The 19219-nt window shown below is 45.4% G+C and overlaps 1 protein-coding gene and 1 long non-coding RNA gene across 4 annotated transcripts in view; one reads left to right on the forward strand and one right to left on the reverse strand.

The window, feature by feature from the left end:
* Nucleotides 1–11171, reverse strand: part of SNX10 (sorting nexin 10) — a 69543-nt gene extending 58372 nt beyond the window's left edge. Inside the window, exon 1 of one of the 3 annotated variants that reach the window (XM_040644168.1) lies at nt 11011–11171. The gene's annotated coding sequence lies outside the window, so the exon portion shown is untranslated. Of the gene's footprint in view, nt 1–10347; nt 10367–11010 lie in introns of those variants that run through there. The other 2 variants (XM_040644167.1, XM_008686425.2) reach the window with 2 other exon arrangements.
* LOC121105827 lies at nt 1074–4289 on the forward strand. Its single transcript, XR_005838553.1, has 2 exons — nt 1074–3313; nt 3402–4289. It is a non-coding gene; the product is annotated as an uncharacterized LOC121105827 (long non-coding RNA).
* Nucleotides 11172–19219: the final 8048 nt, after the last annotated feature.

A 19219-nucleotide genomic window follows, 5' to 3' on the forward strand; every position in this document is an offset into this window, starting at 1 on the left:
CCTCAGGGTCCTGGGATCGAGCCCCGAGTGGGGCTCCTGCTCAGCAAGGAGTCTGCTTCTCCCTCTCCCTCTGTTCCTAACCCCTGCTTGTGCTCTCTCTCGCTGGCTCTGCTCTCTCTCTCAAATAAATAAAATCTTAATAAATAAATAAATTAATTAAATTAAAGTTCCCAAGAGTCCATGACTTGTAAGTGGATCAGGACGAGTAAGGCTTCTTATTTTGGGGAAGCGGAGAAAGTGAGGTGTATCCAAATCATGGAGGGTTCTTTTCAAATCTCACATACCCCAGCCTTCCCCACCACCAACCCCTCAACAGCCCTACCCCAGAAGGTCACTGCATGCCCCTTCAAGTGTACTGATGATAGAAAGTTTTTGAAAACCACTGTTTCAGTGGACAGGGTCTATATTTGCACAACCCCTACAAAGAACACTCCTCTGGTTCTCCAACCAACACCTTGTCTCCACTCCTCTGCACACTCATGGTGACTAATTGCCCTACAGGCCAGTTCTGAAACTCCCACCTCAGGCCCTTTGTGCCTCTTGTTCCCTCTGATGTGCCCCCCACCTCCCCACCCAACCCACCATGGTGGCTCCTTCCCACCTTGCAGGTCTTGGTTTCAATGCCACCTCCTGAGGTGCCTGGGTGGCTCAGTTGGTTAAGCGTCTGCCTTCGGCTCAGGTCATGATTCTGGAGTCCCAGGATTGAGCCCCCCATCAGGCTCCCTATGGCAGGGAGTCTGCTTCTCCCTCTCCCTCTGCTCCTTCCCCTGCTCATGCTCTCTCTCTTTCACACACACACATTCTTTCTCAAATAAATAAATAAAATCTTTAAAAAAAATTAGTAATAAATGAATAAATGCCACCTCCTCAGCAGGGCCTCCCCTGACCACCCACTAAAGCAAACTCCCCCAGGAATGCTCTACCATTTTATTTTCTCCTTAGAATTTACCACAGTCTGGGGCGCCTGGGTGGCACAGCAGTTGGGCGTCTGCCTTCGGCTCAGGGCATGATCCCGGCGTTATGGGATCGAGCCCCACATCAGGCTCCTCCGCTGTGAGCCTGCTTCTTCCTTTCCCACTCCCCCTGCTTGTGTTCCCTCTCTTGCTGGCTGTCTCTATCTCTGTCAAATAAATAAATAAAATCTTTAAAAAAAAAAAGAATTTACCACAGTCTGTATTATTTTACCTATTAATCTATTTTGTTGTTTATTATCTGTCCTCTCAAAGGTCCCCCAAGGGCAGGCACCTTGTCCAAATTATTCATGCTTTATAACCCAAGCACTTAGCAGAGCACCTGGCATATAGTAAGTGCCCAATAAATATTGGGTCAATTAAATTTGATTGAATTTGTCCCAACTAATTTTCTCCATGTCTGCATCACCATCAAGTTTCGAAGCAGCCCAAGCATGTGGGCTGGAGGCGGGGCATCAGAACAAGGGCCCTGCCTCTCCTGCCAGCGCTCTTCCTCTCACCCAGGGTTCATCATTCACCTTGGGAGAAAAGAAAGCTTTTAGTCAGCAACAGCCCCGAGGAGAATGTCTTCGGGACCACATGTCTTCCTCTACTGTTTTCTATCTTTCCTCCTGACCTAACTCCACTGGACAGTAAATGGGGAATAACATCAGTTATGCCACTAGTAATCAGAAATAGTAATCGAAGTAAAAACAGCAGATTGCTAACCATGTGCCAGACACCACGAGGGGCTTGTAACATGAATTATCTCACCTAATCCTCAAGACAGCCAAGTAGCATTACTTCAATTTTACAAATAAGAAACTGTGCCCAAGGTCACGTGGCTAGTAAGTGAAGGAGCCAGGATCCAAAGCCAGGGAACCAGCCCCCCTTACTCACCACACAGTACTCCCTATGCCCAGCACAGCATCCATGCTACATCCTTAGAAATAAACGCTTAAAAGACAGCAAACAATAAATTGAGTTATTAATGTCTCGAATGCTTTAGGGAGCTGAGGGCGGGGCAGAGTTCTGTCTGTATATGAACCTGGGGAAGCCAGCAGCCAAACATCTAGACGTGCCTTTCTCACCCTCAGAAAGGAGTAATACTGAGAGAAGGGTAGTACATTCCCATGACAGACCTCTTTAGTGTCAGGGGCTATAAAGGACCCTCTAAGAATAATAGAGGACAATGGCAATTCAGTTCTATAAGTAATCACTGAGCACCTACTGTGTGATATTCTAGGTCTGGTCCTGGGGAGGGGTATTTTTTGTTAACGGTTAAGTTATACTCTCTGAGTTCTATGACCTAAAGATACCCAGACACAGAAATGAAACAGTTCACTTGTAATGCAAAGCTCACTGTATGTGGGGAAAAAAAAAAAAAAAAAAAAAGCACTGATAACAAGGCTACCGGGAAGAATGGAGAGGGAGAGGCTTCATGGAGAAGGTGGGGCTTGATGAGACCTCGATGCTTGCATTAGGACAAGCACAGAAAACCAGACCAGGTGATTAAGAAGCAGTACCACTTTTGGAGATCTAGGGATCCAGCCCCCCAAGAGCGGAGGAGCTGTGTTGATAGAATATTGCAAGGAAGTAAGTCTCGAAGGGTTCCCATAGGCATCTAGAATGGGAAAGTCCCTGCAGGATAAGAGGAGGAATTTGAACTTTGATCCTGATGGAAGGCAGGGATGAGTGAGTTGCCATGACATGATGGCAATGACTCCTCTGGGGATGGGGTGGAGGAGGGACTGACAGGGAGGGGAAATATAGGCCGGAGGCTTCATCAGGGGTTGCTAGGATGCTCCAGCCAACAGGAGAGATCATGGACCCAAGGTGAGCCGGGGGAGATGGAAAAGTACTTGAAAGTAACAAGAAGCAGAACACAGAGGGTGCTGGGGGCAGTGAAACCATTCTGTAGGATACTAGAACGGTGGGCCCATGTCAGACCTTTGTTAAAACCCGTAGCGTGTACAGCACCGTGAGAGAACCCTGATGTAAAGTGTGGACTTCGGGTGATAATGGGGGAAGGGAGGCCGGCAGTATATAGGATCTCTCTGTGCTCTCCCCCACGTCCGCTGTGAACCTAAAACTGCTCTTAAGAAAAAAAAAAAGTCTATTTAAAAATATGTATATAATGAGAAAAACTTGGACAAGAGCATGACAGGGAAAAGGGAGTCAAGGATGACTCAGCAGCCAGGTGACTGGAAAAAGACTGGTCACCAGCAGAAAGAAGAAGTCAGAAAGGGGGCGCGTGTTTTCAGAGCTGAGCGAGAAAGATGAGGTCGGGTGGGAACACTGAGGTGACGTAGGACAGCCACACAAAAGCACCTTCCGGCGTTTGGAGAACAGTCGCGACTGAGGTAAGAAGAAGGTACAGGTAGGCAAAGTAGAGACAGAAGTGAGCATTACATGTTCCTCTTTCAAACCGAGTGACAAATTCCCTTTCAGGAGGAAAGGGTTGCAACACGCCGGAAATAACAAGCTTCCCATCGAGCTGGCCGCCTCTGTCACAAATTGGTCACTTGTGAGAAGGTCGGTCACTTGTGAGAAAAGCAGCATCGGGAATTGTAATCTACTGGTCCAGTTCAAATCTGCTCAAAGCGCTGTCAGTCTGGACACGAAGGACTGGCGAGGAAGGTGAGGGCCAAGCGAGAAGGGAGATTTCACCCTTGACTCCCACGAAGAGAAGCAGGAAGGCACAGCGAGCGGGAAAGCAGAGGAGCTGTTCCGTGCCAAGCAGCCGAGGCTGTGAATTCCCAATCTGCCCTTCGCCAAGGGCAAGTATTTAACCTTTTTGTGCCTCAGTTTCCTCACCTGTAAAAAGGGGGACACCTGCCTACTTCGTGATCTGCTGCAAAGGTCGAATGAGCCCACGTGGAGGCGTGTGTCTAGGGCTCGCTGTGTCAGCCACTGTCACCGTTCACTACCGGCCGTGCTAGGCTTTTCCCAGGCCTCGGAGGGAAAAAGGCTGAGGTCTCTTCCTCAGGATCACAGAGCACTTGCTCCTTTAAAAAAATGTTCTCTTCAAGTATCTGTTTTGTCAGATGGAATAGTAGTATTGACAGAAGCAGAAACTTTTAGATCTCTATGCTCTGAAACTCAGCCCACGTGGGTGCAACGCATACCCTGGCCATCGTGTGCAGCAAATCATTTCCCCAGGGATGTCCAATGCCTGACCTTGATCCAAGAAGGTGAAGATAAGCCAGATAAAAAGTCCTTTCTAAAGTGGGTGAAATGCCATTAATAAGTGAAAATACATCTTATGATTTATAAATAATAAACATGAGTCTTGAAAAAATAATAAATAGATAAAAATAAACAAATAAATAAAGTGGATAAAATACCGAAGTTATTATTCCTTAAATTATTTGCCAAAGCACTGACTATAATCCAAGGGCGCTTGACACATGTTTGTTTATAGACTTGGTAAAGTTCTCACAACAGAGGTCACAGTTTTTCAAGGTTTCTCAACTGTCAGGGAAATGAGCTGACTAGAAAAAACCAGCATCCGGTCTGCGCCTCCTTGTAAATCATTGCATTGATTTCCTGGCATAGGAACTCTCATGTGTGTCGAGCAGGAGGTGGCCAGATTCTCAGGGTCTGATCAACCACTGGTGGCTGATAAAAGGCTCCGCGTCTCCTGCTCTGAGATACCAGAACCCAGAACCGTAACACCACCCCGCAACCCAGCCGGGAACCCGGGCTTGCTGCAAGGACAAGCGCCTTCTCCTCTTTCTCCCCTTCTCCCCAGCTCTTCCAAATGCCACTCTACAACAAGGACAGCCACTGTGTCAGTAAGAAAAGGGAAGAAAATGATCATGTAATAGAAAACTCTTCTTTGCGTGTTTGTATTTCTAATTCCTAAGGAGCACGGGTCCCCAACACACAAAGCACCTTGTTGTGCTCTGCACTTTGAACTGTTTGGGTTTGTAAGTTTGAGGAAGGAACTGGGGAGTAGCCATAGTCATAGAGGGAGAAGCCTGGAGCTCAGAGGAAAATGAGGAGGTAGGGAGGGACGGGGCTCAGAGGCAGAGAGAGGGCCGGTCAGGAGCCCCACGGGCTGACTTCTCCCTAGCCTAGCTGAGGCTACTGGACGAGCCACAAACATGGTGGGGCAGAGGGCTCCCTCGGTGCGTCAGGGCTGACACCAAGGTCAAACAGACAGAGCAGGGGAGACCGCGCTCACTCGCACCCTAGGGAATTCCAGAAAACCTGGGAGGACTTTGCAATCCCCTGGGCCATGGGCTTGTGGCTTCTCACCAAGGTTTATTAGTTCCCTAAGGAACACGAGGCTCCAGATGCCACCTGGGTTAAAAGAGAATGTGCCTTTCTTCCCCAGAACTAATTAAGCAGTCTGATTTTACACCTTAACATCGAAACACCACAGGAACACATCCAAAAGCAAAGCATGAAGGGACATCCACCCCCACTTCGCTTGCACGCCAGAGGTCTCACGTGGCACCCAGGTTCTCTCAGGGAAAGGAGGTACACTGGGACAGAGCCAAACAAGCAGTAGTGGACAGGGTGGATGTGCCTCTCCAGATGCGCCCCCAGTTTCTTTGAAACTGGTCCCCAAAAGGTCAAGCTCGTGTGATCCCACCCTGACCCTCTGACATCCACCCCACACTCATGGCCCTGCCACCAGTCTCAGCCATTTGCAGGGACCATTCAGTCCACACTGTGGGGCTGGCAAACCAAGGGAATGACAGGTTCCAAGATATGTTCTTAAAAAGATTACTCTGGGCACACCTGGGTGGCTCAGTCAGTTAAGCATCTGCCTTGGGCTCAGGTCATGATCACAGTCCTGAGATCGAGCCCCCATCAGGCTCCCCTCTCAGTAGGAAGCCTGCTTCTCCCTCTCCTTCTGCCCCTTCCCCCTACTCGTGCTGTCTCTCTCTCTCTCAAATAAATAAATAAAATCTTTAAAAAAAAAAAAAAAAAGATTACTCTGGCTTATTTGGGAAACTGGATTGGAGGGGAACAGAGTAGAAAGAGAGACGGGATCAGAAGCTGATTAAGGGGGAGCTGGGCAGGCAGCAGAGCACAGACTGATGGGAAAATCAGCAAAGACCTTGAGCTGGCTCAGGGTGGGATGGAGAAATGGCTCCGGGTGCGGGTGCTAGCCTGGACAAACGGGCGGATGGCAGTCATAATTTCTTCAGATGGGCAAGGGAGGAGGATGGGTTGGGTGAGAGTGGGGAGGAGAGGAGGCATGACCAAGAAGTTCAGGAAGCTTCAGTTTCTGAGGCCACAATCTACACAGACACCTCCGTGGCCCTGTACCGCATTTTGCATTCACAATGCTGTATTCTTTTTCTTCAAGAGGGCCCCCAAATTGCCTAAGTGTTAGGCCCTACAAAACTGGGAAGGAGGTGATCAATAGTGTTGGGCAAGTTATTTAAAATGTCTGCGACACATCCAAGGAGTCAGCTTCAATGTGAACTGCATAATCCTGGACCTCGCAAGACAGCCAGACATCGGTATCCGGGAATTAGTGGTTTAAAGTCACGGAAACGAATAAACATGGCTGGTCCAGTGTTTGTCCCTGCATCTGGATCACGTGGGAATCAAGATACAGATTCCCAGGTCTCATTCCAGACCTACTGAATTAGACTATTTGGAAGTGAGGCCCAGAAATCTGCTTAAACAAGCTTCCCAGGTAATTCTTATGCACAAAAACATTGAAAACCACAGATCTCAGGAGAAAGCGTGGAGAAACAAAAGAGGACCCAGGATGGGCAGAAGAGCTGCCAACTGGAGGGGTCAGTGGGGCTGTGGAAGAACACACAAGGGAACAGATCACTTATCTGGTCATTAATAAAACATTTCTAGATACATATGTGAATTACCTATTAATAGCCTTTGCCCATATTTCTATTGGATTATTTTTCCTATTGATTTCTAAGACTTCATGCCTGTTATATATTTTGTAACTATTTGCTTTCCTCATTTGTCATCTGCCTCTCAACTTTGTTTATGACATCTCTTTTCTTACAGAAGTGTAATGTTTCATAAAGTTAAATCAATATTTTCCTTTATGGTTTTTGAGTTTTATTAAAGTTGGCCAACTCCAATAAATAAATAACTCCAAAGTTATTTTTAAACACTATCTCATCTATGTATATATTTTAATGTCTATAATTTGTTTCTGCCATTTAATCTTTACTCCAAATGGAATGCGTTTTTATGAATGGTAAGAGGCAACTGTCTTCAGCAGACTTCAATTCCTGTCTTCACAAGAGAACCATTTCTGGACTCCCCATCCCTGGTCCTCCAGGATATATTTTGAAATCTGGCTGAACAATACATTTCAAAATGTACTGCCTATCTGTACAAAGCTACTTTTTCCAGGTAAACTTGATCAGTTTGTAAAACTTAAATGAAGCTGCAGGGCGGGCTTCAACTCATCACGATCTCATGACCTTTCAGTCTTGCTTACTCATTGGAGCACCAGCCTTTGGCCAGGAGGTGGCCTTACTTCCTAGTGACTCATACTGCACAGAAATCTCGGACTTCATGGAATTTTGAATTTACAAACCTCTCAGCAACAATGTTCTAACACTACAATTCTGCCAAGAGACCCCATAGCCTCTTTGTGACTCATGCATGTTCTCAATCTTTCCCCATCTTCTCCCTGATTTTTATGCTCCCGGCTCCTACCTTTCCGAGTTGCCGATGCCCATCCTGAATCACAGTAAAGTGGTTCAGTTAATAATGTGACAAGCCAAAGGATGCTGTATTTTAAGCGGCACTTCCAGGAAGCTTTGCTGGCCTCACATACTGCGGCAGCCTCGCAGGAGAGGAGGGAGTCTTTTGGCATCTCATAATTTATTCACCTGGTACCACGTACTCCAAAGGGAGATATGGGAGTGTGATGGAAAGAAGATGAGACCAGGGGACCTGAGTTTTAGCCTCTTTTCTGCTTCTAATGAGCTATGTAGATCAGATGAAGTTATTCTGCCTCTCCACTGGGCCTCCGCTGCCTCAATTGTAAAATGAGATTATTGGAATGGAACGGGCATTTCTAACCTTGCTTTCCACCACAGGTGACCCTTTAAGAATTGGACATAAGCTGTGGATTCTCTCCCCAAGAATAACACACCTTTGCACACAAGTATAAAATCAGATCTTTTCAGGGGGTTCACAGATCCCCTAAAGCCTATCTGTGTATTCCTAAGACCAAGATCACTGACATCTATCACATCACAAGCTATTAAAAAGAACAGAGAATACAACAAATATACACAGAATCACAAAACCTTAAGCAAAGTTGCGTCATTTCCAGAACTGAGAGCATCTCCCCTGCAGATACTAGGAGGAGGGAGTAGTAATTTAGGGAAAAATAAATGAAAGTGCCAATAAGACTTGCCCGTGATTGAGGCCTGCTGGCCCAGCCCTTTACCTACACTCACAGGGGACTGGGTGAGACCTCCCATTCCAGAGCCAGGCTGCCCAGTTCAAATTCTGGCTCCATCATTTATTGGTTGTCTGCCCCGGGCTCTGTGCCAGTTTCCTCATCTATAACAAAAAAGGGAGGGTAAGGGGGTAGAAATCGTACGATCCCAAGGACTGTTAATAATATACAAAGGGTATTTGAAACAGGGCCTGGCCTACAGTAAGCCCTAAATGATTATCAGCTATTACAGAAGGGTGGAACACATTTGCTGAGTGGTTAGAATCCTGAGCTGTGAAGTTTCGGGAAGTCTTAAATACCTCGAGGCCTTAGTTTCCCCAGATGTAACTAGGATCTGCTTCATCGGTGTGTCGTGGGGATTAACGAGACTGTCACATAAAAACTCTCTCACAGGGGCGCCTGGGTGGCACAGCGGTTAAGCGTCTGCCTTCGGCTCAGGGCGTGATCCTGGAGTTAGGGGATCGAGCCCCACATCAGGCTCCTCTGCTGTGAGCCTGCTTCTTCCTCTCCCACTCCCCCTGCTTGTGTTCCCTCTCTCGTTGGCTGTCTCTATCTCTGTCGAATAAATACATAAAATCTTTAAAAAAAAAAAAAAACTCTCTCACAATGCCTAGCACATAGTTAAGTGCTCAGTAAACGTCAGCTATTGCTATTAACAATTCTGGGAGAGAAGGATTATCGCTACCTTTTTTTTAGATTTCCGAATAAAGGGTAAGTTGGACAGTGTGTCCTGCCGACAGTACCCCAGCTAGCAAGTGACTGTGTCAAGACTTCAATTCTCATAAGTCTGAAACCAGAATTTGTAACCACTACCTTCCCTCTATCTCTTATTTGAACAGGGCTAAGACAGCATAAATGCTGATTCATACCCACTACGTTACCAAGAGAAAGAAAGAGGTAGGTGGTAATAGTCTAAAATTTGGGGTATTCTCCACGGAGGTCAACCCTGACTTTGGCAAAAAGCCCCTTTCTGCCACTCTTAGAAATGAAAGACTACAGAGGCTGGACCCTGGTCTCAACCAGTTCTAAGCCTTTCGCAAGCGGTTGTTAAACCACAGCAATGACATCGAAAGAGGAAAAAAGAAGCCATTTCCCATAATAGCTTAACTAACAAAGTGAACCTTTAAAATGAAAGTAGAGATCCTAAGGCTGAAAAAAGATATCAAGAGTGCTCCGAAGCCACGTAAAAAACTGCGGTCTGGAACACAAACGTCAGTCTTTAATGAACACACTTGTATTTAGAAAAGGACAGTTTATATCTATTTTTTGGATATCAAGCTCCAGGAGGCTTTCCCCTAAGTAAAATAAGAGGAAGTTCTCACCACAACCCACAGTGGCGGGGACAGAAGTGGAGTGCCAGTCAAGAGACCCCTGGCGAGTGGCAGTGTCACCTGGGCAGGTCCCCACTCTTTCGACACCAGTTTCCTCACCATTGCAACGGTATGGTCGGCACCGAGAATTTTTGAAACGGGCCGGCAGAAGAAACAGGATGGTCAGTTAAAAAAATATTAAGTCGGTGCTAATCACGTTGCTTCACATCTTCATATACTGACTTCTAAATGTATTTTATTTGTGTACCTTTACCCAAAACAACCCCAGTAGTCAATCTTAAATCTACCACTGCTTAGAACAAAAGAGGCCTGAGGGACAGCGCCCCCCGCCGGAAGTCCTCACCAGGCTTACCCAGTACCCCCTTCTGGGACTGAGGTCGGTTCTCACTGGCTCTCTCCGGCATCCACCTTACCCCGAGGCGGCGCTCAGCCCGGGGGGAGGACCGCGACTTCGGCATTCCAAGCCCGCCCCCGCCCCCCGAGGGTGGGAGTCAGAAGCCCCCTGGAATCTAGGCCTGGTTCTGCTTCCATCTGGCCGAAGGGCTCCCCTCCCCGGGCCTTAGTTTCCCCGTCCTTAAAATGAAAGGTTTGAAGGAGATCACGTGAAAGCCTCGTTCCTGCTCTAAATTTCTAATTCCATCATTCTTACAAGTCAACGTGTCTTGCAGAAATAGACGCCCTTCCTCTCCAGCAGGACAGGTTGCCCTGCGTCCCCGCGCCCGCTCTCCTCCATAGCCCGTGTCATCTCACAGAAGTATGATGCATCGGAACTGAAAACAGGCTGTTGCTTTCCCGTGGCCCCAAACCTGGTCATCGTCACCAGTCAACGTGGATTTTCTCTCGGGCCTCTTTCCTCAATCCCGCAACCCCACGAAAACCCCTGCCTACCCTTCCCAATTTCTAAACTCCAAGCTACCCCTTTCGTGGGTTAAAAATAAATAAATACATAAATACATACCCACCCAGACCCGGCCTGGTGTAAGGTGCCACAGCACTTTTTCAGGCATCAGGATTCCACCTCCGCCCCACCCTCTCCCCGGGGTGTCTCTTTAGCCGCGAACCCCTGGATCGGTCCGTAATACTCCCCATGCCCTCCCCCCGCAAGCGGGACGACGTTTCTTCTCCCCTGCACATCCCGGCTGGGAAGGTAGCAGCTCCCGGCTCCAATCCTGGGAGAGCCAAGCTCTTCCCGGCCGCAGGCAGCAGCACCTGGGGGTCCTCTGGAAAGAAAAGGGCGGCCGGCTCGCCCTCGGCCGCAGTCCCCACCCCGGCGGCGCGGGCAGGCCTCCCCCGCAGGGCTCCTGTCACTTACGGACGGCTCCTCCGGGCAGGGCCAAGCCGGCGGGCTGGCAGGCGGCGGAGTTTGCTGACTCAAAGGCACGGCGGCGGCGGCGGCGAGCGCCCAGGAGCGCACCCAAGCGCAGCCCCGCGCGCCCCGCGCACGTAGCGGCCCCGCGCCCGCGCTCAGCGCCCGCAGACCTCGTGGGGCCGGCCGGCCTCCCGCTTCCGCCGCCCGGGCAGCCACCGCACCGCCCAGTCCAGGTGCGGCCCCGCGCCGCCCGCGAGCTCCGCCCTCCCGCCCGAGGAAGATGAGGCGCACCCTCGGCCCGCGGAGCTGCAGCGAACGGTGCAGCCGCCGGGGGGCGCCCAGGCGCCCCGGAGCCCCGATCCCGCCTTCCGCGTCTGCCAAATCCGGCTGAGGGGGAATAGCGGCGCTTGCCCAGGACGCTAGAACTGAAGGTATGCAAGGGGCACCCTCTGGAATCACCACTTAAAAGCCACCTGGAGTTTGCTCATCCCGTCCCCTTAGTGAGAGGGAGGATCGATGAATGGGGAGAGAAATGGCTAGATAATGGGATCAACAAGAAAGGTTGAATGTTAATGGTAGAATCTAGGCGGTGGACATCTGACTGTAAAGTTCTTTCAACTTTGCTGTATATTTGAATTTTTCATAATAAAACTTCTAGGGAAAAGAAATGAGATCTGCCAAGGGGCCTGAATCAGGGAACCATTTCCCAAATGGCCCCTTGGCCTGAGTGTGACCCACCTGTTTGCATGGAAAACCCCCAAGAGCCACTTAAAGAGCTCCTGGATGCCTACAGGCCAGAATAATAACGTAGCTTTATGCTTCATTTTTCAAGCACGAATAGACAACCGGCTGCAGATTATCATTCTGGGCCATTCCAGGCCCACCTGAAAATGTGCATATCTCTCTTCCATACCTAAACTGACTTTGCGTAACAAAACCTCTAGATCTACGAAGGAGTGTCTTAAGGTCTTGGATCCTGAACTTGCAGCACTGCATCTTGAAGCACTGGTGTTAAAACAAACAAAATTTAACAGTAAATTTAAAGATCTTATTGGCTTTATTCACCAATTCCGGAATCTGGCAGCATCCCAACTAGCAGATAGAAAGTAGCTCTGGGGAGCTAAACGATATGGAAGATTTTATAGGCAGAAGGGAGGAGGACAAGTTAGAGGAACAAAAAGCAGGTTGGTTGTGGCCAGGTTATTTTCCTTCAGGGTTTAGCCAGGCCCTACGGGGCAGATACCCTAGCCAGTGCTGACCAGGTTCTTCCTGACGGACTGGTTTAAGATCCCATTTCTGGGAGACACCAACACTGTAAGGAAGTCTTAGTTTGGTGATGTGGGGGTTAGCATAACTGACTCCATTTAGGGCCTGTTGTCTTGTTTTTAACATTGCTATTTAATTTCTTAAAATTGTACCCAAGACATAATACAACATGAATGTAAACACTATCGCTTTTGAAAATAAAATTAAAGTGTATTTTTCAAATTCTTGTTCCTTTGCTCCACAAAGAAAACCATTGACTGGAAAACAAAATGCAGCGTATGTCTAAGATCCCAAGAGATTCTGGAAAATTAAAATCTTTCTGAATGTATTATTGTCAAAGCACAACTTTACAACTGTAGACAGAGTAGCAAAAAAAACCTTTGGAGAGTCTGTAGGAGGTCATTTAAATATCTGTTAGAATTATGACCCTAGCAGAGAGGAAGAATATGAAAAGAATTCAGAATAGAATGAAGCAATGATGGAGTATTTTAATCCTCTCCATGGGTATAGCCGCTGGATAGTGTTACTGGCCTAAGAATTGTAATGTGCAGCCTGAATCCCAAGGTTGGAGCTCAGTGACCACCACCTTTTTAGGTTCTGACTTTGTTATACCATCAGTGGGCAGGTAAAAAACTAGGACTTTCTGGTGCTTAAGAAATCCTAGCCAGCTAAGAAAATCTCCTACGATTGCTTTTAAGAAGAAACTCTTTTAACTGCCAAATCCTACCGTGACAGTGGCTGCTAGGATCTGGTTCACTAAGTTTAAACCCTAGCTTTCCCACCTTTCATTATATGATCTTAGGAAAATAACTCATTTTCCCATATGAAAAAGAAGGATGGTAAGAATAGCACCAGCCACATAGGGTTGTTGTGGGGATTAAGTGAAATAATCTAGCTATGGGGCACCTGGCCAGCTCAGTCGGCAGAGCATGTGACTCTTGAACTTGGGGTCGTGAGTTTGAACCCCTTGTTGGGTGTAGAGATTACTTTAGAAAAAGGTAAAAGATTTCAAAAAAAAATATTTTTAATCAGGTAAAGTTCTAGGAACTGTGCTGGGTCCATAATAAGTGCTTAATAAGTATATCTATTATGATAAATTATTATAATTCTATTATAACTGTTATTATAATTTGATCCTCTTCTCTAATCTCGCCCAGCTCCACGCTATCCTTAGTAGACATATTAAGGAAAGCCCCCTCCAGGACCCTGCCTCTAGCTCAAAAGTCAGTAAGAACACACTGAGTTCTTCCTCCATCCCTTGGGAAGATTGCAAAATCCACAGACAGGAAGTTGCCTGGACCCAGTGTTCAGAAATTATAATTTCTGAATTATAGCTGTTACTATACAGAACATTACATTAAAAACTCTTTATCTTTAAATTTACATAAATGGTCCTGCCTTCTTGAGAAACATTGTCATGGTAGATATAATGTACAGAAGGTGAATTTTCTCACTCATCGAACAATAGGGATGTGAGCAAAAAAATTAAACAAATTGCAAATAATTTGGATTTTGATTTCTGATCTTATAATCATCTTTTTTGAATAGTTTGAGGACAGATTAACATGAAGGAAAATAACCACTCCTGACCATTAATCTAACATGTTTTTTTCAAAATACCTCTCTTATGCACCTCCTGCCAAACAGTGACTAAAGAAAACTTTTGAGCCTGATTACCTATTTGTAAGATGAAGGCGTTCAGACTTCTCATCCATCTACCCACCACTCCATCTTCCTTATTTTTGTTAGCGGACTACCTTTCTCTCAGTTAAAGGCCACAATCCTACTAACTTAGGCACTGCTTTTGACCTGCTCACTTCCCAAATCCACACAGATCCAAGTCCCATGCATTTCACTGTGTTCAGATCTTGCTGTTTCCTCACCTTCTGCTTTCCATACTCCTGTCCAGCTCTCCACTCTCTCAGAATCCTACTCTTTACTGTGGTCAAAGTTAGTGGTTTGCAAATGTTTTTAGCAAGGAATCCTTTTTTAAAAAAGAACACCCTTTATAAAACCGAGATAAACAGTATTGCATTACTATACATTTCTTTGGAAACTTTGATTTTGTAACATTTGTATATCATAAAGAAATCCAAGACCACCAGAAGCTGCTTTGTGGAACACAAACATTTGAAATCAGGGATTTGTGAATGATTATTGGACTCTCCTATCAGGATCAACATCCAATTTATTTCTGTATATGGTTGCTCAACATTGAAAAAAATCCTAATCGACTCAGAGAGGTGTTTGTAAATAATCACAGTTTATAAACAATTCAAGATTTTCTTCAATCTAAACTATTCAGAAGTGTGAACGAGGAATAATAGAAATTTTTGTTTCAAAGTGAAGCACTAAGCATAACACATCCTTGTGTTTTATTGCAAATAGAAAATGCAGGGCTGGGGGCTCCTGGCTGGCTTGGTCAGAAGAGCATGCCACTCTTTGATCTCTGGGTTGTGAGTTCGAGCCCTACATTGGGTATAGAGATTACTAAAAATAAATAAACAAATAAACTTTAAGGGGGGGGGAAGATAATGCAGGTCAGAAGACCAGTATTTACAGTAGATGCTAACATACGTATAATGGGAATTATCACCACACGACATGCTGGTTTTCCAAGCAATTCTGCAACACAGATGGGTGTCCTATGATTCAATTCAGTGCTGACACTATCTCCCTGGAGTTAGTGTCAGATCCCATAGGTTAAGTGTTCAGTCCCCCAAGACTGCCTGCACTAAAGATGCCAGTTGCAAATTCCAAGTTGTCACCTGTACCGATGGTTCCTGACTTACGATGGTTCAATTTAGGATTTTTTGACTTAACAATGGTGTGAAAGTAATATATCTTCACTAGAAACTGTATTTCAGATCTTGAATTTTGATCTTCTCCCAGGCTGTGATATGTGGGATGATCTTTTCTTGTGACACTGGTCCTTCTCCCCTTCCTAAAGGCTAGGAAGTGGAGGGGAAAGTTCCGAGCTTCCAAGCATGATTTGGTCTTTCTGGTGACCAGCCTCCCTCTTGAAGCTATCCAGGAGCCCACCCAGAGTTGCCTCATTAGAACAAAAGACACTGCAAAGGATCTTGGAAATTCCAAGAGATTTAGGAGGTCAGTGTCATGAATCAAGGTCAAAACCAAATATTAGAACAAAAGATCTCCCAATGTTCTTATCGCTTAGGAAATTACAAGGATCTTAGGAGCCTTACACCAGGACCCTGGGGCAGGTATAGATATAGATAATTTTTTTGTGTTACTTCACAACAACCAACAGAAGCACACACCAAGCAGAGAGGTGGGTACCTTGCCTAGTATTCCACGAGAGCCGCCCATGGATGTATGCTGCAGTGATGTTCCGTCCTTCAGCTCTAGCAAAATAGCTAACACCTGCATTCCCTAAAAAGGAAAGAACCAAAGAAAGCTTTGCATTATTACGGACTTTATTTTATTTTTTATTTATTTATTTTTTAAAGATTGTATTTATTTACTAGAGAGAGAGAGAGAGCGCAAGCAAACGAGAGAGCACAAGCATCAGGGAGGGGCAGAGGGAGAGGGAGAAGCAGACTCCCCACTGAGCAGGGAGACTGACATAGGGCTCGATCCCAGAACCCCAGGATCATGACCTGAGCCGAAGGCAGATGCTTAGCCACCTGAGCCACCCAGGCGCCCCAAGAATTCCATTTTAAAAGCACTGGTTTAACTAGCAGATTTTTACAAACTAAAAATAATAAATTGGTTGGTTAGAACAGACCAAAAACAAGCAACAAAACTTAGTATTACTGAGCATATCTTGAACATAAGTCCAGTCCTAAGACATCTAACTTCTAGGCCTTTGATACAAATTGCAGTATTGTGTAATTCGCACCAACAGTCAACCAAAGAGTAAGAGAACAACGGAGAAGCCACCCTCTTGGATGGAGCAGCTCGGCAGAGTTTCCTGCTCTGCAAATGCCGCAGCCTTTACGTGGCACTAGTTCTAGATTGTGGGTGCATTACAGCTGATAGCCATGTGGAGGCAGTAGAGCGCAGTGGTTACGGCGCCAGAGCCAAAAACTGCTCTAATCCCAAATCGTACGTAGCAGCCATATGACCTGGCAAATCACTCCAAGTCTCAATTTTCTTATCTATAACATAGTATCTACCCAAGGGTTGGAATTAAGAAATAATATATATAAATGACTTAGCCCGATACTGCAACAGAGTAAAAGCGAGCATCATAAGCCTTACTTAGATATTATTGCTTCTAAAGCATAGCTCAACCTTCCTACATAAATGGTTGCCTACTATCTAAATCTCATCCTGATAACTCTTGCAGAAGAGGATACACTTACACTCATGTATACAATTTTCTGTGAATGGACATACACACGCCTACATTTTTAAAGATAAGCAGTCTGGGGCGCCTGGGTGGCACAGCAGTTAAGCGTCTGCCTTCGGCTCAGGGCGTGATCCCGGCGTTATGGGATCGAGCCCCACATCAGGCTCCTCTGCTATGAGCCTGCTTCTTCCTCTCCCGCTCCCCCTGCTTGTGTTCCCTCTCTCGCTGGCTGTCTCTATCTCTGTCAAATAAATAAAATCTTGAAAATAAATAAATAAATAAATAAAAAATAAAGATAAGCGGTCTGTGTATATGTATGAAATATCTCTGAAAGGATACACTTTGGTGAGGAGAAAGAGAGAGTTGGGGCAAAGGTGGGAGGAAGATTTCTTTTCCCTCCATATTCTTCTGAATCTTTCAAATATTAAAGAGCACATTCAAAAATATGTAAACAAAGTAAGAGGCAAGCACTACAGACGTGAACAGACGGTTCGACAAAAGAAATTCCAATAGCTAATAAACCATAAAAGGAGAATCCATTTTCAACAGTTAGCTTAGTTTAAAAATTGTAATTGAGAGTATTACATGTTGACCATAGATATTTTCATGCTTTGCTCATGAGAGTGTAAATTGGGAAAATGATTCCAGAGAGCGATTTGGCCGTGTCCTATCAAGTCGGGCATACCTTATAGGCCAGCAATACCACTTCTCAGCATCTCTCCTACAGAACCCTTACTCCTGTGATTGAGAGTATGTTCCATGCAAGGATGGGCATTATAGCATTGCTGGTAACAGCAAAAAACCGGAAGCAAGTTCAAAGTCTCCCAATAAGGGAATGTTTATATCATCTGTGGTACATGCATAGCAATGTCTGTACACATTGACATGGAAACATCTTCAAGACATACTAAGTGAAAAAAGAAAAGTGGAAAATAATATAGTATCCTACTATTTTTATAAGTTTTAAGCTTATAAAACTTGTTCTGTTGGGGTGTGTGTGTGTGTGTGTGTGTGTGTGTAAATAGACGGTCTAGGAGAATTTTAAATATTTATAGAGGTTTCCTCTGGGGAAAAGAATGACCCAACACTGCCGCAAGCCCTTTGTGAGAATTTGTTAAAAGCTCTCTTTCATCCGGACACTTTACGGCCATCTGCTGCAAAACTGTCATTTAAAATATGTGAAAACTTACTACCCCATGAAGAGTGCCCCCTAGGGTTGTTCGAGGGTACAACCCGCATAATCCTGCGTGTGGCCCTGAGTTCTCTACAAAATAAGTTAACAGTTAACCTGGCCACATAGATAAACATCGGGTAGTGTTCAATGTGTTAAAATTTAGCATGTAACACACTTCAGTGTGTGAAGGTAGCTAAGTGGCACTGTGGGTTATGTCATTGCCAACATCAGAGACTCACTGCTTCCGGGGCGCCTGGGTGGCCCAGTCAGTTAAGCAGCTGCCTTTGGCTCAGGTCATGATCTTGGGGTCCTGGGATCGAGCCCCCACGTTGGGCTTCTCTCTCTCAAATAAATAAATCTTAAAAAAAAAAGAGAGAGAGAGAGAGAGACTTAATGCTTCAAAGTGCAGGGAGGATTTGAGCAGCAGCAACTTTGGGTATCAGACCAGACAAATTAATTACCTCTCAAATCCTTCCTTTTAGATGATAGGTGTGTAATAAATCCTGCATAACAAGGTATCATTTCTCAGTAGCACCAAGTGTCCATTTTCTTGCTTCTCTTTATATTTCAAACCATGTTTTCGCGGCACCAGGAATTGGTGTGATATTTGCAGCAATCGCTCATGGCAACTTAGAATGTTTTTGCAATATTAAGCAATTCAAACTGCTTTGTGGGTTTAGGTAGACAAAGGTAAAATGTGATATTGATTATTTATAGTAACAATTAAATTGGCATTGAACATTAAAATTGCGAAGAATTTTTTGTATGAAAATATTAAAATTTTAATTAATTTTCAAAAAAATCAAATCAAAAAGCATTGTGTTTAAATAATTTAATTAACAAATTTTATGTCTAGTATGTACACTTTATTTTTGCTTTTTTGGTTTCTCATATGTGTTTTTTGCTTTTGGGTTTGTTTGGGGTTTTTTTGCCCATGGCTCTGTGGGTCAGGAATTCAAGTAGGACACAGCGAGGTGGCCCTTCTTCCATGTGTGTTGCCTGGAGCCATTCACTTGGTCGTATTTGGCTGGTGACTTGCCTGGTGTCTCTCACATGTCAGTCTCAAGTCACTTAGCCTCTTTAGGCTGGTTCCCTTTCTTCCAGTCTCAGGTCTCCCTGTTGCCAGCAGCCCATGTGGGGCCCAGGGAGTCCGCTTGGGCCCATTTCCAGGAGAAACCATGGAGTCTCCCAGGGGAAGTGTCTTTGATGTATAGCAAGCAGAGCATTGGCAGGCAATGTGCATCTCTGGCCATTCCTGCCACTGATTCCACCAGCCTCTCAAGCTCTATTTTTGCTTTTTAATTTTAACAGGTGATAGTGAATGTTTTGGAAGGAAAAAGAACTTTTGGAAAACACCCGAAACTTTCTATTCAAATTTTGGTCATTTTGACTATGATTACCTTTTTTGTCTGTTGGTTTGGTTTTTTGTTTTTTGTTTTGTTTTTCTTTTTTTTTTA

This window comes from Ursus maritimus, unplaced genomic scaffold, assembly GCF_017311325.1.
Source record: "Ursus maritimus isolate PB19 unplaced genomic scaffold, ASM1731132v1 scaffold_3, whole genome shotgun sequence".
Lineage (NCBI taxonomy): Eukaryota > Metazoa > Chordata > Mammalia > Carnivora > Ursidae > Ursus > Ursus maritimus.